Source organism: Patella vulgata, chromosome 9 (assembly GCF_932274485.2).
Source record: "Patella vulgata chromosome 9, xgPatVulg1.2, whole genome shotgun sequence".
Lineage (NCBI taxonomy): Eukaryota > Metazoa > Mollusca > Gastropoda > Patellidae > Patella > Patella vulgata.
Window position 1 is genome coordinate 26435786 of NC_065887.2, and position 16058 is coordinate 26451843.

General features: G+C 36.5%; 1 long non-coding RNA gene across 1 annotated transcript in view; it reads left to right on the forward strand.

Moving 5' to 3' along the window:
* LOC126832486 (uncharacterized) overlaps positions 1-8834 on the forward strand; it is a 31989-nt gene extending 23155 nt beyond the window's left edge. The window contains exons 3-4 of the long non-coding RNA XR_007684733.2: positions 6438-6507; positions 8746-8834. This is a non-coding gene — a long non-coding RNA (uncharacterized LOC126832486). The remainder of the gene's footprint in view (positions 1-6437; positions 6508-8745) is intronic.
* The last annotated feature ends 7224 nt before the right edge of the window (positions 8835-16058 follow it).

The window sequence follows — 16058 nt, forward strand, 5'->3', positions numbered from 1 at the left end:
TATTTATATGTGCTAAAACATACACTAGACTAGTGTAATTTCCGATCTTAAGATTGTGTTTTAAAGGGCCGTGAGCAATTCAAGTAGATAGCAAAATTGGATTTGGCTGTCGGCCTTTACTTTCCAATATTTCACAACAACGTTATGAAAATTGCATTCTTAAAATAAATTTTAAAAATTAATAATTTTAAGGCCGACGAGTAAATAGGATAGAACCTCAATTTGATATATATATAGTTGTTATTTGTTGTTTACAGTGTCTGTGTAATTTGCGTCTTGTCCGCAGGTTTGTGCTTTGGGTTTTGTTTGCGCATAGTGTGGTCCTCCTTCACTTACTGATAGGTAGTTTTCCCAAACATTGAGAAGCTGCATCATGACTCTAGGCCGGAATTTGTTTACATCACGTACGCGGTGGTCCTGCTTAGCCCGGATGGTTTTCTCTGGGTACTTTTAACGACCGATTTATTGAATAACTACCTACTCATATGTTAATCGCGAAGTGACCTGGTTTAAAATATCTCTCTCCAACCAAACTCCAACTGACAATATTCGGGTCCATTAAATAATCAAGTCAGTTGGACAAACGACTGTGGTTTTGGATTCCGTAAAAATAAACGTTATATTCTATTGGGCCGAAACAACTTCCTTAACATCCAAGTATGGGCCGAAACGACCCAAAGCCAAACCAACGCCCCGACCCTCTTGGGCTGTTCCAGATAACTAGGCCAAACACGACTGATGTTCAGTAGCAAGATGAAAAAACCCCACGATGTTTCTAGAGAGAGAAGTTATATAGCTTGATCTGAAATTAGTTCCCTCGTGTATGTAAGTAATGGGATGACAATTCCAGGAATGTCACCTATTTTAGCCGTTTTAATTAAAAACTAAATTTGAAAATCATTATATACACAGCAAAAAAAGTTAAGCACCCCCACCCCCACCAAATAAAAGCTGAATTATTGGTATATGTTGAAACCAAATCTCAATCCTCAAATCAAAGAGTTGTATATTAGTGATAAAATAATGTGTTACTTATTGAAAATGTCTCTCACGAACGCAGCCACATGCACGCGAATCCCGCCATCCATGTGTTGCACACACCAACGTTTCAAACAACCACAAACATTGGGTATTTAAGGATCGGTATCGACTTCATTATCACTTTTTTGCACTTCTGATTGACAATTACACGAAGGAGAATTTCCGATTCATTGAGATGGGAGATCATTGGACTTCATCATCGGCCACGACTTTCTTACAAGGAAATTGCAAGAAGAACTCAGTTTCACTACACTGTAATAAGCTGTCTGTTGAGGAAGCATGCACAATGATGTAAAGGGCCTTCCCGGTTTTGGAAGACCAAAAGCTACCACGCCCCAGGAAGATAGAGCTCTGTTACGGCATGTTAGACGCCAGCCTTTTGGTTCAAGCACCCTTCTGAAACAGGCCCGGTTACCCCATCGCCGCTTGAGCAACCAGATTGTGAGAAACCGCCTCAAACCTGCTGGATTAAGAGGAAGAAGGGTCATCAGGCGTCTACAGCTCACAAATCAGCACAAGCGTCAGCGTGGGTTATGGTGTGAGCACAGGCAGGGGTACTGGAGCGACGAAAGTCGTTTCCTCCTACATGCTGTTGATGGGAGAGTCCGCGTATGGAGGACTAGGAAAACACGTCTTGCCCCCAGGAACATTTTGCCAAGAGTACTATTTGGCGGGGGATCCGTAATGGTTTGGGGAGGCTTCTCCTACGACTGTAGACTGGATTTGGTGACTATACAAGGTTCACTCACAGGCGCTCGTTACATTCAGGAGGTTCTGGGTCCTGCAATTACTTATCATTTCGATGACCACAGACTTGCCATAAGACTCATGTTCATGGACGACAATGCATGACCAACATCTGGCAAATAAGGCTGTGACACGAATTCCATGGCCAGCATGATTTGAACCCAATCGAACATGTTTGGAATGGGACATCATGGGCCGTCGGGTACAAAGAAGGAATCCTCCTCCACAAAACTTGAGGGTACTGGAGGCAGCTGTTCACGAGGAGTGGCAGCGGATAACGATGGAACAATTAAGGAACCTGGTTAGGGGTATGCCAAGAAGAGTGGCTGCAGTTATTCAGGCACGTGGTAACAGCACACATACTGATATTTTGTGAATCCTGGGACACTGGTCCACTTTTTTTAAGCTGCTTTTACCGGGTGGCACACAGCAAGACCCTGAACTGACGATACTTAAACACCCATATCTTTTGGATGAAATTCCATTTCAATTACACTCTGTGTTTTCATGCACTGTTAGTGTTCATACCGTTACAAAACTTCACTTCCAAATGACCAAATGATTAATTAAATTAATTAAATTAAAATTTGTTTTGCTTATCTTCTTTTTCTCAGTTCCATACCATACTTCCATGAGGTTCACCCCTCTGTGAAATATCGGGGGGGGGGGGGTGCTTCATTTTTTTTTTTTTATTTTTTGCTGTGTATATTATGAATGTATGAATGGGTTGATTATTGGGTTTTAATACCGTGTATATCTATATCTCAACAGCCGATACATCGAATATAATATAGTCAAATAGTTTTGAATGTAACATTATTTATTTTCCCTCAAAACCACAAGCGAAAATCTTGACTACAGCGGTATTGACTGATGTCTGAGGAAGGAGCTTGCCCATCCCATGTCCAAACGGAGCAGCATAACACCACACCTACAGATCCAAATTGCTTAATTTCATTATTGAGATTCGTTACGAAATGAAGATAAGCAGAATAAACCCAAGGCAAAGATATTAGATTATAATATATGGACCTTTGATATTGTAATAAATGATAATTTTATGTTAATGGACTCTAAGCCAGACGGGAAGGTTAATTGAAAGGTCAGATTTCTACTGGCAATAGCACACTAGATTAGTATTGCCAATATTCCATTCTCGTTGCTTCTATTTTAGACCATCTGATATTCTTTATTTGGTATTATATAGACATACCTTTCTGTGGTCACATACTTGCCTCGGGTGTAGCCTTTTACATAAGTAGCTTGATAACATGTAACAGTGCATACATAAGTTCGTCTTCGCTGTATGATCGGCAAGGAATCCATTCTATATATTTAATAAGAATAAAGCTGGATATAGACTGTTTTGCCCTTCCGCAATGAAGACAGCTACCAAGTATTTTGGTCCTCCAGTTCTTTCGCCACACTCTTTAATTTAAAATACAATAAATTTATTTCTAGTGAATGGGTTTTAATTATGAATACCAAGTTCGAACTTTAAAGCCACCCACACGTTTGGTCTACTGAAATTTCTTAGACTATTTCTTTGAAACACAATAACTTTAGTTCTAGTGAATGTATAAAAAGTGAAATAGATACGCTTCTAGGTTCCAACTCCAAAGCCACCCACGCCTTAGAACTACTGCAATGACAGCAATGGAATTCTTTGCATATTTAATTACCGGGTAACCTAATTCCATTTCATTGGTATCTGGCCAATTAAGAGGCTACGATAAACAATTTTACTTTCAAAAAATGTTTTAAGCTTAACTGTAATAAATAGCGTGTGTAAGTGTCCGAGAGGCACTAACATTACTTGGGGCGGACATCGGTGTTCAAGATTTCAAAACATAATTCAAATAAATTATGCAAAATTTATAGATTTCAGTGGTATCCTTTAAGATCATTATATTTGAAAGTAGTTTCTCAATCCTTCAGATCAAACAATTAGACATAGATTTTTTTTTTTATTTACATTTTTATACGCCCACATTGAAATGTGGTCGTATATTGTCGTCGCCCCCGTCCGTCCGTCCGTCCGTCCGTCCACAATTGCTTGTGGACGCTCTAGAGGCTAAAGTTAGTATCCGATTGACTTTAAATTTATACACAGTGTTTAAGGTCATGAGACGAAGAGGCCTATTGATTTTCAGCGATTTCCGATAATTACTGCCAGAGTTATGGCCCTTGAGTTCTTCAAAAAATCTTGTGGATGCTTTAGAGGTCAAAGTTAATATCCGATTGACTTCAAATTTATACACCGATTTCCGATAATTACTGCCAGAGTTATGGGCCTTGATCACCTCAAAAAATCTTGTGGACGCTCTAGAGGTCAAAGTTAATATCCGATTGACTTTAAATTTATACACAGTGTTTAAGGCCATAAGATGAAGAATCCTATTGATTTTCAGTGATTTCCAATAAATATTGCCAGAGTTATGGCCCTTGATCACTTTGAATAATCTTGTGGACGCTCTAGAGGCTAAAGTTAATATCCGATTGACTTTAAATTTATGCACGGTGTTTAAGGTCATGAGACAAAGAAGCCTATTGATTTTCAGCGATTTCCGATAATAACTGCCAGAGTTATGGCCCTTGATCACTTTGAAAAATCTTGTGGACGCTGTTGAGGCTAAAATTATTATCCGATTGACTTTAAATTTATACACAGTGTTTGAGGTCTTGAGATGAAGAATAATATTGATTTTCAACGATTTCGGATAATTACTGCCAGAGTTATGGCCCTTGATCACTTTGAAAAATCTTGTGACGCTCTAGAGGCTAAAGTTATCATCCGATTGACTTCAGATTGGTACACAGAGTTTAAGGTCTTGAGACGAACAAGTATATTGATTTTCAATGAATCTTTATGACTTGAACAGCTAAATCCATGATGTTAAAAGTTTTGTATACTAAACATTAGCATGGGACAGAACTTTATAAAAAACAAACAAATTCTAATGGTTTTCTGATAATTACTTAATGAGTTGTTACTCTTAATCAGATTTTAATGTATTATAAACGTTTCATTACCAAAAAAAGTAAAAATATGCGAAAACTCTTGTTGACTGCCCGGACGATATAGCTACTGTGAGCCTATGTTTCGTTGCCTGGCAACCTATCTTTAAATTCATTTGTAGCAATGAGTACACTGTTAATTCTGCAAGTTTTCTCTTAAGTCAGTTATATTTTTAACTCGTTATATATGAAAGCTGTTGTATTCTTTGAACCCGTAAAAAGCACATAAACTATATTTTGCAATGTTCTGAGTATTTTCTTGATAGCTATGTATTATGTTACACAAACAAATTGGTTTATATAACTGTTACATACTGCCATGTGAAGAGACAATAACATGGCGCTTTTAAGGCCTACGTACACCAACCAAGGTTTATTAATAAAATATAAACCCGACAAATTGTCCACGCCGTTTCTCGAGTTATTGGCAGACTTTGTTCCAAACTAAAATTGGCCCTTATATTCTTTTTGTAACAGATTGTGACTCAGGTTAGAAGAAATAAACATTATGTCAGATTATAATTCTTTAATATAGCATATTATTTGTTATAGAATAGCTTCATATCTCATCAAATCGAAAGGCGAATATTAGAATTTGAATGACTTGAAATTTAGTAACAGTGTTTATGTTCCTGGGATGAAGAATTCTATTGAATACACGTGAATACACGTACATACATTGTTATGTCAGCGCAATGAAGAAGCCATCAAATTATTTCTGACAGTTCTTCATGGATTGTTGCCCTTGATCAATGTTAATGTCTTATAAATGTTTCTGTTACCTACAAAATAATCGATATGCGACAGTCGTTATTTGAGTTTTCGGACGACTTGGCTGTTTCGTTGCTTGTCAACATATCAGCGGGGGAGGGGCAAAGGTTTCGTTGCTTATCACCATGTTTCGCAACGAATGTAAGATGCTCCTTTTTTAAGTTGTTTTCATTTTCTTCTATAGATTCTAAAACATGTCTGTCGGTCACTTATCTTCTAATTAAGCTAGAATGTCCACTCTTATGAGGCGGGGAATGGTTAACGCATGCGTGTTGCATCATAAGGTCTGTCATTGAGTCAAGTAGTGTGGTTTCGATTCACGCTTGTACGTGACAAGGAGCAGGGTCGCCTGTCCAACCTCGTGGGTTTTCTACGGGCCCTCCGGTTTGCCCCCCCCCCCCTGCTAAAGACCCCAACGCGCAAGCGTGTCGAGTGGGCGTTAAACTCCATTTCTATTTCTTTCTCTTTCCAATCTTATGTGTATAGTTCCACTACATCAATACATTGACTAAGTTGGATGACGAGTATATTCTGTTTAGGCTTAGTACACAATACATCTCCTTTTAAGTGAAGTAGAATGTTCAAAGTAGATGTAGATGTGCCTTAGGTGAATATCTTGACTGAGTTTGAAAATTCCGAGGAACTTTCTCGGCCAACACTGCAATGGAATCCCCGGGTTCCACTGTACCATCGACATATTCAGTGTGGCACCATGAGACAAATTTGTTTTGTTATTATCTTGCCTACGGAACAGCAAAGCAGAAACTAGTTCCATAGACTTATACTGTATTTATAGGATTTTTTTAATTAAAATTTTTCAAATGAAAACTTAATATCACCGTTTTTTTATTTCATTTCAGCTGTTGGAACATTAATACCCATGCTGGATATATCTGGATAATGCACGGTCCTTTGATGGCTACAGTTGTGGTAAGATATTATTTTTAAGAATTTATTTGTAATATTACCGCGCTATTTTGTTACGAGAATAGACCGAGCATTAGCCACCAACAATGCAATTTGGTGACTTCATTTAGGTTTGAAGTCTGTCTAGTTTCAATAGTTAACAAAAACAGAATATGAATAATATTAATGATGATAAAAATGTTATTATTGATATCTTAGAAAGGTTCCAGTAGCTTTATATTGAACAAAAGGCTTGCATGTGTACACCCTCGACAACTAACAAAAGATTTATGCCTTATTTATAAAGTAATTAACATCTTTGTCTGGCAATGATAAATGCTCTACTGACATCTTCAAATGACAAAAGTGAATAATGTCAATAATTAAGAATCTATAAGAACACGATTTTGAACTTAGCCTTTGTTTTAAAATTAACACCTAAGGCTAAGGAATTGTCTTAGACAGGTAGAGAAAAACAAAAGAAAATGATTATTCTCTTTGATTCTATGGTTTAAGAGACGTGACCTACATCCATAACATTTTTATTGAATAAAGTTAAAAACTATCACAATTTTTCTATTATCACCAATAACAGTTACGTCAATTAGTTTTATGAAACGTATAATTCTTAAGTTCACTATCACTGAAATGCTTTTAAGAAAGAAATTGAAGTTATGTATACCCGTAAACAGATTTGCGTTGAGGGTTGTGTTGTATTGTTTTGGTTTTCTTTTTGATATCTGATATCTATTATAGTTGGAATTCGGGCGTTTCTTTTGTCGGTGTATTTATACCAGATATAACATTGGCGAAATTCTTGTTTACTAAGAGATTTCATATAAACTGTTGGAGATGAATTCAATCAAATTCAAAAGCTGATAATCAGAAACAAAAACCAACAGATCTCGAAATAGGAATTCGTACAGATCATGGACGTGACGTTGAAAAATGATATGATAAAAGTTAATATTCACTGAAGAAAAGTTTTCCACATTGAGAATAGAAGATAAGAAATATTTAGTTTGAATCGCTATTAAGATACCAGTACGCATACAATTAAATCGATTTCTGCAGGCCAGTGGTTTATCTCTTTAAACCGTCTTTATTACCCCATCCGTTGCCGAAATGTGGGAGTTAAACCCCCATTTGATTTTATATAATTGGCTTCAGCGATGATTCAAATTTTTAGACCGTCTTTATTTCCCCAGTTGGTGCAAAACAGTGGGACGTTAAACCCCCATTTCATTTCATTCATCTCTTTAGAATTTTAGCGAACCCCATGTAATCTCACAGGCGGTGTTCTTTGGTTTCGTTTTCATGCGCCGCTCACATATGTGTCATTTGAAAGTGTGTCAAATCGTTCGGATGGATTAGAAATGTAAGGAGGTCTTTGCAGCGGGAATTCCAAGAGAAGTAGGAAGAAATGCTAATTTCCAGACATAATTGTTCTTCCAATCATCGCCGCAAAACTATAAAAAGAATTTTGTATTTTAGTCTCGACTCGATGTTCTGTTAAGGTCGTGCTAGCTCTGTGATTGTCCTTTTCCCTTTTTCATGAAATTGGTACTGCGTTTGTTATTGTTATGAGCGAAAAATATAATTTGGCCAATGACAAGGTCGTTTTCTTAAAACTTATAAATTTATGTCTTAGTGGATAGACAACTGGTTATCAACTGATTATTTTGGGTATTTGAATTATGATAATATTATGTTATGGGCAATAACCTGTATCTAGGGTTATTTTGAACATTATATTTGGGTAATTACCTGTATCTGATTTATTTTCAATATAATACAACATTTTGGGTAAAAAGCTATGTTAAGTTTGAATATTGTTTATATTTTAGGGTAATTGGTTTTATTTTATGATCAGTAGTGGAATACGGCGTTTTATCAGTGAAATAAAAGTGTTATTCCACTGGCTAGTAGTAGTCCATGTTATTTTTACCTAAAATGATTGTACAATCATAAAATAAATAGAACATTTGTCGTTTTGTCGTGAATAACATATTTTATTTCATCTCTAAGCAAGAAAACGTTTATATTTTCACGAATGCGTAGCATTCGTGAAAATATAAGTTTTCTTGCTTCTCGATGAAATAAAATATGTTATTCACTCTAAAACGACAAATATCCTCTATATATATGGGGTTATTCTGAATCTCAGGTTATATTTTCTTTTTTAAAGTAGCAAGGCCTCTTTAATATACTCGCAATCTGAATTCGATCAGTGTCGGTTAATCATCTTACATATTTTTACAGATTAATTTCGTCTTTTTTCTGGATATACTACGTGTTTTATGTACACGTGTTCGTACTAATCAAAGGCATGTGGGTAGAACCCAGTACAGGTGAGTTTCGCTATAAGTGTTAAATAAAAGCTTAATGTTTTCACAATAATCTCTCCAGAACGCGTCTCCTTGGTTTCTCGAATGTATTCAGTTGTAAATACCCTAAGGCAGTATTGCACAGTTTATAAAAAGCCAAACCTGCAAACTGTACTGCAATGGCGCGTGTTCTTGAACATTAATTCTGGACTTTTATACAACGCTTCATCAACTCGATTTCAAGCCCCAGTCACACCTTCCGGTACCGTGGACAACATAGGGATCTGTGGCTAGACCACGGTGAAACTGCAGTTGTCCGGGAAGAACAATGTTACTACTTTAACCAAGGTATTAGCCGTATTAGCGCCGGTGGCTCCCGTGGCAAACCGTACTTACACTGTATTCGAACCGTGGACTACTGCTTTCCCGACAAAATGGAAGGTGTGGCCTAGGCTTTAAATTGACGTATACGGGAAATAAATTATTTAAACATTATTGATTGATAACCTGTTTTTAACGTAAAATCTAAGGTGTGTCCCGATGTTAAATTGTGATTTACAGAAAGAATGTGTAGAAAACAAATGTTTTAACATTTACTGTTTCCAGTACAACAAATTTATCTCAGTTCTTTCTGCCTTTAACTTGTCTTCTTTTTTTTTTGAAAAAAAACCACACCCAAATCTGTCATTAATTCTGTTATTTTTATTGTATGTGTGCTGTAAATCAATCTAACTTAACGTTTTGTTCCTGTTGAAAAACTATACTTATTTTATAAATATCACTGAAGCTCAGTGGATAAGACGCTGACTAGCTAGTCTGGAAGTCTCAGGTTACTCTGGATTTCCCAGCGTGGTTTCCCCTTGACAGTTAGAATTCGATATAAGAGTAGGCTGTAGTGCCGCTTTCCGGGAAAAGCTTCCCGCAGAGAACACTGCATGGCGTACGTCTGCCTTCATAAGGTCTCAGACTAGTAATTATTTGCCCATTGACTTCAATGTTAAAGGGCTGTAACATCACAGGCTGTAGCTTTTTGCTCAACATACAGTTGTTTCCAATCTTTATAGGCACAATGGGGACCACATTTGGCAATATCCTCATCATAATTTTGTAGGGGGTTGACCGTTTAGAATTTTTGCTACGGGGATTTGATGTTGACTGGGGTGGAAATCTCACTTCCGACACAATGATTGCTCTGCAGAAAGACACTTTACACCCCCTATCCCTCCGCTGTAATATCATCAGTATTACCCAAAACTGCCATGAAATTGCAAATTTGACCCCTTTTCTTCAATTCTAGACCAAAAAGTCAACCCAAAAATGCAGGAAGAGGGGAGAAAAAAATTAAGGAAAAAATTGTCTATTTATTACTTGCACTACATTCGTGAACAGTAAGACGTTAAATCCTATTTCATTTCACTCTCATTACAAGTCTAGTTTTGTGAACTGCAAGAAAAGACAACTCTGGTTGGGTAAATGGGCTGTGGGTAGTATTTAAGTATTCGTCATAAATAATATTATTTGGTATCTGAATCAATGAGGGTGTCTGTCACAGACAAATAGTTTTAATATTCGCTGAAGAGAAAGGGTCAGCGCGGGGACAGATGTTTAATATTTAATTCAAAATCTGCCAGGATCTTATCTAAAGAAACGGTATACACAAAGTCAGTTGGCCAAATTTTGATAGTTTTTATGATTACCGAACACAAGAACAGCCCATAAGAATTTTTCTGTCTAGATTAACACTTTTACGGAGATTAGACTTGGCGGTTATGAAAATCTGTTTGCCTTTCAGATATATTTAAGTTAAACTAAATGCAGTTTTTGTCTTTTTATCTTGAATTACATTTTGCTATATTTAGGTATTTCATAAAATAGGTGGAAGATAAACAAGGCTGTGTATTTGAATTAAGAAAATGACATAAAAAAATATGTAAAGTTTTTAATCTACGACTTATACTTTTAAAGATGCATTATGTAAGATTTAGATAAAGCGCTTGTCGTTGCTATAACTTGCTATAGTTCAAAACAAGATAATGAAAAATAAATATATTAAAAATTGCAGTCAGCGTACGTTTGACAAGCTATATCCGATTGTCAAGCACCACTGCCATGATAATAAACAAAGTGTCGATTGTCAAGTGTCATTGCCATGAAATTAAACGCGGTCTCGATTGTTTGACTGAATTTTCAATATAATATTCCCTTTTCCAAATCTTTTTTTGAAACTAATATAGCGAGATCTGTCAGATCTGTATTCAAATCTTTAAAAAAAACTGCATCTTTAATTGAACATAATAATAGCTGTGTGTTGAATCCAAACTAATGAACTAAATATAGATTTATGAGATTTGCAGGTTTTTGTAATAAACATCACAGTATCTTGCTTTAATTAAGTGGGAATAATAGGATTAGACGTTTCGCGTTTCCTTCTAATATAACATAGACCTACATTACATCCATATTTAATTAACACCAATCTAAACTTTAACAGTCAAATTCCAACATAATGATTAGAACCTGTGAAAATATTTTAATCATATCTTTGATTATGTTGCATTGGGGAGCCATTGTGGCTCAGTGGCTATGGTACCCGTTGGTTTCCACTAGTCCGTTGTGTACTGCACGGAGAATCGTCTAGTTTTCCCAACAGGAATAAAACCCGTGTAGTCGTTGGCGTGTACGTAAAAGAACCTATATCAATTTGAGTTCGATGAAAAGCAGGCGGAAACGCCGCTGTCCGACCAAAATACCCCATAAATCACTGCATGTCGTATCCCCATCCGTATCTCTCTGGTTGTTGCAGACAAGTGGAGCGTTCAACTTCATTGCATATCATTTCCTTATTACCGTTTTTCTAGCAAAGTCGTCGTGCGTCATCTACATTTTTCGGAAAATATCAAATTTTCTACTACTTCTTCCGCTCTAATTTGTACCCAAATTAATTATTTAACGGTTAATTAAAAACAAAAAAATAACAATTATCACCGGTTATACTCCCCCAGCTTGAATTCAACCGGATTAAAAATAGGGCCGTTAAATGATTTCAGCGAAAATCACTGGTGGCGCTGATTTGTGTTGACTTGTGCATTTCAAATGTTGACAGATTTTCCATTCATCATACTGAACGGAATTGGACCATTTTTGGACTCATATTCCTTTTAAAGATTTAACTTTAATAATACCAGAGATCAAATCTACTTACGCTCTTCTCTATTTCAGACGCTTGGCTAAATTTATCTTAGTTTTGATACCATTATTTGGAGTCATGCACATCGTCTTCTATGTTTCCTTTCCTACCGGTTTTGAAAATGAATTGGATATGACTCAATTATACATAGAAATGGCATATAATTCGTTCCAGGTGAGTAAATTTTGATATTTTGTGTGTTTTCTTGCAACTCCTAATTATTATCCATGATTAAAGTATTCGATAATTGGATTTTGTAATCCAAATTTAGTCAATTGTTTTGGCCTACCTCTTCGGATTGCCCACTAATGGAGTTAACCTTGGTAAAGAAGGTTCTAGAATCGTCGTATGTTCAGATCGTAGCAGAACTATGGATTAACCCCAGACTGGGAGTACTACACACGATTAACATTTGTGGGTACACGTATTGATAATCACTGGGATCACGATGATGTTGATTTTTGGTGTATAGGCAAATACATTTACCATTCTATCTTTTTACAGGGTTTCATCTTGGCTTTGTTGTTTTGTTTTTTGAATGAAGAGGTCCACGCAGAGCTGAAGAGGATGTGGTATCGACGTCAAAGTCGTCGAAGTGACAGCATAGTCTTGACTCGGTCATTTGGGCTTTCTTCGTGGAAGAAAACGTCGTATCACACCCAAAGAACTGCCGCTTGTGATAAAACAAACTCTTTGTTTAATGACGATCAGTGTAAGATTACCAATGACTTCAGAAATGATGACGTCATGACTAGACTCAAATCACGTGCAATGCACATCCTCAAAAAAGATACTCAGGTAGAAAATGGCGGCAACGTAACTCCGTGTAATGGCGCTGTGAGATCTGGAAATCACTTGGACCTTCCATCTTACGTGAATAAAAGTGACGACGACGACTCCATCTCCCCGGAATCTGTGTAAGAGTACCTCGACTATATCGTTTTTGAACAAGTATTAAGGATTATCAAAGGGATCACGGAATTTGAGTCGAAGATGTACATACTCAATGGCTTCTTACTTCTAAGAAGATCCCTTACTGATATAAGCTATTGGGTCAATGTTGCCTTAAGTACGAGGTGGATTTTAACGGGTAATATGTTATTGTTTTTTTTGGCCTTTAGCTTGGGACTAAGGAAAAGTAAAGAACTGTGATAATAAGGGATTTGTTGATATTTACGTGAACTAGTTTCTTATTAATGGAACAACCGAAAAGACCTTTAGATCGTGTGTTCATCGTCATCTACAGATTGACAAACGAGCAATCAGACGACTCGATGTATAAATATGACCAGGGTCATTGCGCCACGGATCTTTCAGTGAGGTGAACTTGTTTCTTATGAACATAGCAACTAAAATGATAGCTACACAGTGTTCATCGTCATCTACAGATGGAAAAACTAGCATAGAATACTGAGTAGATAAGTATGACCGGTGGTTATTATGCCACGGATCTTTCTGTTGACGTGTGCAATACGGAGACGTAATTAGAACAAGTTCTTTCTTATTTGAAAATTCACGTTTATTACATACAAAGTTCGGGTTACAACATTCACTTTACTGATTGTCTCATGGTATATGTTTCGCTTCTATGGATCTATGAAGTCATTAAATCTACACAATAAGTAAAGTATGTTAGATGAACATATCTACTTACTTGTTAAATATCGTGGACGGAAAATTAAACGTAGCGACCTATATAGGTAACTATATTATTATTACACGTAATGCAAATGATCAAATACATAAACATACAACCAAGACAAAATTAATTAAAATTGATAATTTCTGGATAAATTTGATACGTAATAGATTGGACTGTTGCTACGACCGAGGTTGTGATCAAAGATATATAAACAAGGGTTGGCAATGAATCCCGATTCGCAGTGTGTGGCGAACAATATATTTATACGAAACGATGCACAGTTCATTTATTTGAGTAATCAGACCAAATGAATAGTAACTAGGCCTAATCAAAGTTGCAGTTTTACTAAGGATTGTGATTTTCCCAAACATGGGGGATATTTGATTCAAAACAGATTGCAAGTACCTCTTTACACTGTTTTTTTTTGAAGATTGATGAAATGGTTGGCGTATCAGACTACAAAATGTACTCTTATTGAAATAAAAGTATTTTGAACCAGAGTTTTTCTGACGAAGGATTATCCAGGCTATTAACGTCTCTTTAAAATGTAAAAATGTAATAATTGAAAAGGCATTATGCGAGAGCAAAAATTGTCTATAGCCGGGCGTTTTTTGTGGCCGTATTGTATGACGCCACCCACTGTGAGTGTCGATACAAGGACTGCCAATCGAGACTTCTTTGATTGTCGTTTCGGGGTTTCTTGACGATCGAGTATCTGAACTGTGATAGGCAATTTCTGGCAATTACTTGTCAAAACTTCATTCACTTCATTCTATATTTGTATTTCATTATCTATTTTTGAACTATAATAGCAAGAACGACAAACTCCTTCTCTACATCACGCATAATGCTTCTTTAACAATTTAATATATTGGATTAACTTGGTGTAGCCCGTTATATCTCAAAGTTTGCGCGTGCAAATGTGAGAGGGGGCGGGGTTGGGCTTTGGCATCCCAACAAAATATATACATGTATAATAGCCTATGAACCACTATTTTATTTTTTTATTTATTACTTATATATGTATTAATATATATTGTCTATATGTAGTATTATTCTTTGTGTACAAACCGTTACTCTATCTCAATATGTATATATTAGTTACCGTGATTATTTTTCAATTAAAATGCTCAAATCATTGGTGTAAAATGCTATCAACTGCTGAGATATCTGATAAGTGTTCACATTATGAACAGCAAGATCAATGACAAACTTGGAATATAATATACCCATACCAGTATTATCAAGGTACAGCAGTATTTTCGTCATTTTACCAATTCAAAAGTTTTCAATTTTTTTGCAATTTGTTAGTCTATAGATCAGTCAATGAAAGCGAATTATTGAAATAAATTTGAACCATATTATGTTAGTCCCGATATGACCTAGGGTGTTTCGAGTGGACGGTAAACCCCATATCTCTCTCTCTCTCTCTCTCTCTCTCTCTCTCTCTCTCTCTCTTAATAAACTCATGAAAGACTGGTGCAGTTGTTCTGAAGCTAGATCTTATGACGTGTAGATAATCAGACCAAACAAAATAGAGTTATCCTTTTAATTTGCTTAAAATTATTGTTGTTAAGTACCTATGGAGCCGTGTTCTAAATTGGATCTCAAGTAAAAAAAAATAATATATATTTTGTTTCAACCTGGTGTGCTGATTTGATATATGGCATCGGGGAATCGCCAAGCGATTGTTTTTAACCCATGTTGTATCACACCCCACGGCGTCTAAGCGCCGCTATTGTTCTTTTTCCTCTTCTTGTAGGGGGTGGGGCGGTGGCTCAGTGATTAGGTGGCTGGTTCACTAACAAGGGGGTCAGGGTTCGATCCAGGTGCTGGGCGAGAAAGTTCCACGGAATTTTCCCTCGTGGTTTCCCCTTGTCAATGATTGCAGGACAGTGAGCCTGGCAAGGACAGTATCTAGCGTTTGGATGGGACGATAAACCGAAGTCATGTCCACGTAAAAGAGCCATTGACAGCTGGAATTCGAAATAAGAGTAGGCTATAACGCCGCTCCCCGAGCAAATGTTTCCCCCATAACACTAAAAGGCGTATGCCCATTTTCATTAGTCTAGTCGGTGCAGAAATGTAGGACGTTAAACCTCATATAATTTCATTTTATTTCTCTTCTTGTGAACGGGTCATTTGAAATGTTATTTCTAGGTCGTTTGCGAAAGGGACTGGATGAAACTTGAAAGGAACACCCTTTTGAACATTCCCAATTCAGATTTCAGGCGCTATTACTCAGTCGGCTTGTTCCGGAACTTCACGAGGATCTCCCTTCAAAACATTGGGTTGTTCTTGTTTTCATTTCCGATTCAAACATCTGACAGTTAAACAACGAATCCGCTATATTCCAATACGGACTAATATAATGCCATAAAGTATTAAATGTAGAAACACTTTCCAACTTCCAATATCG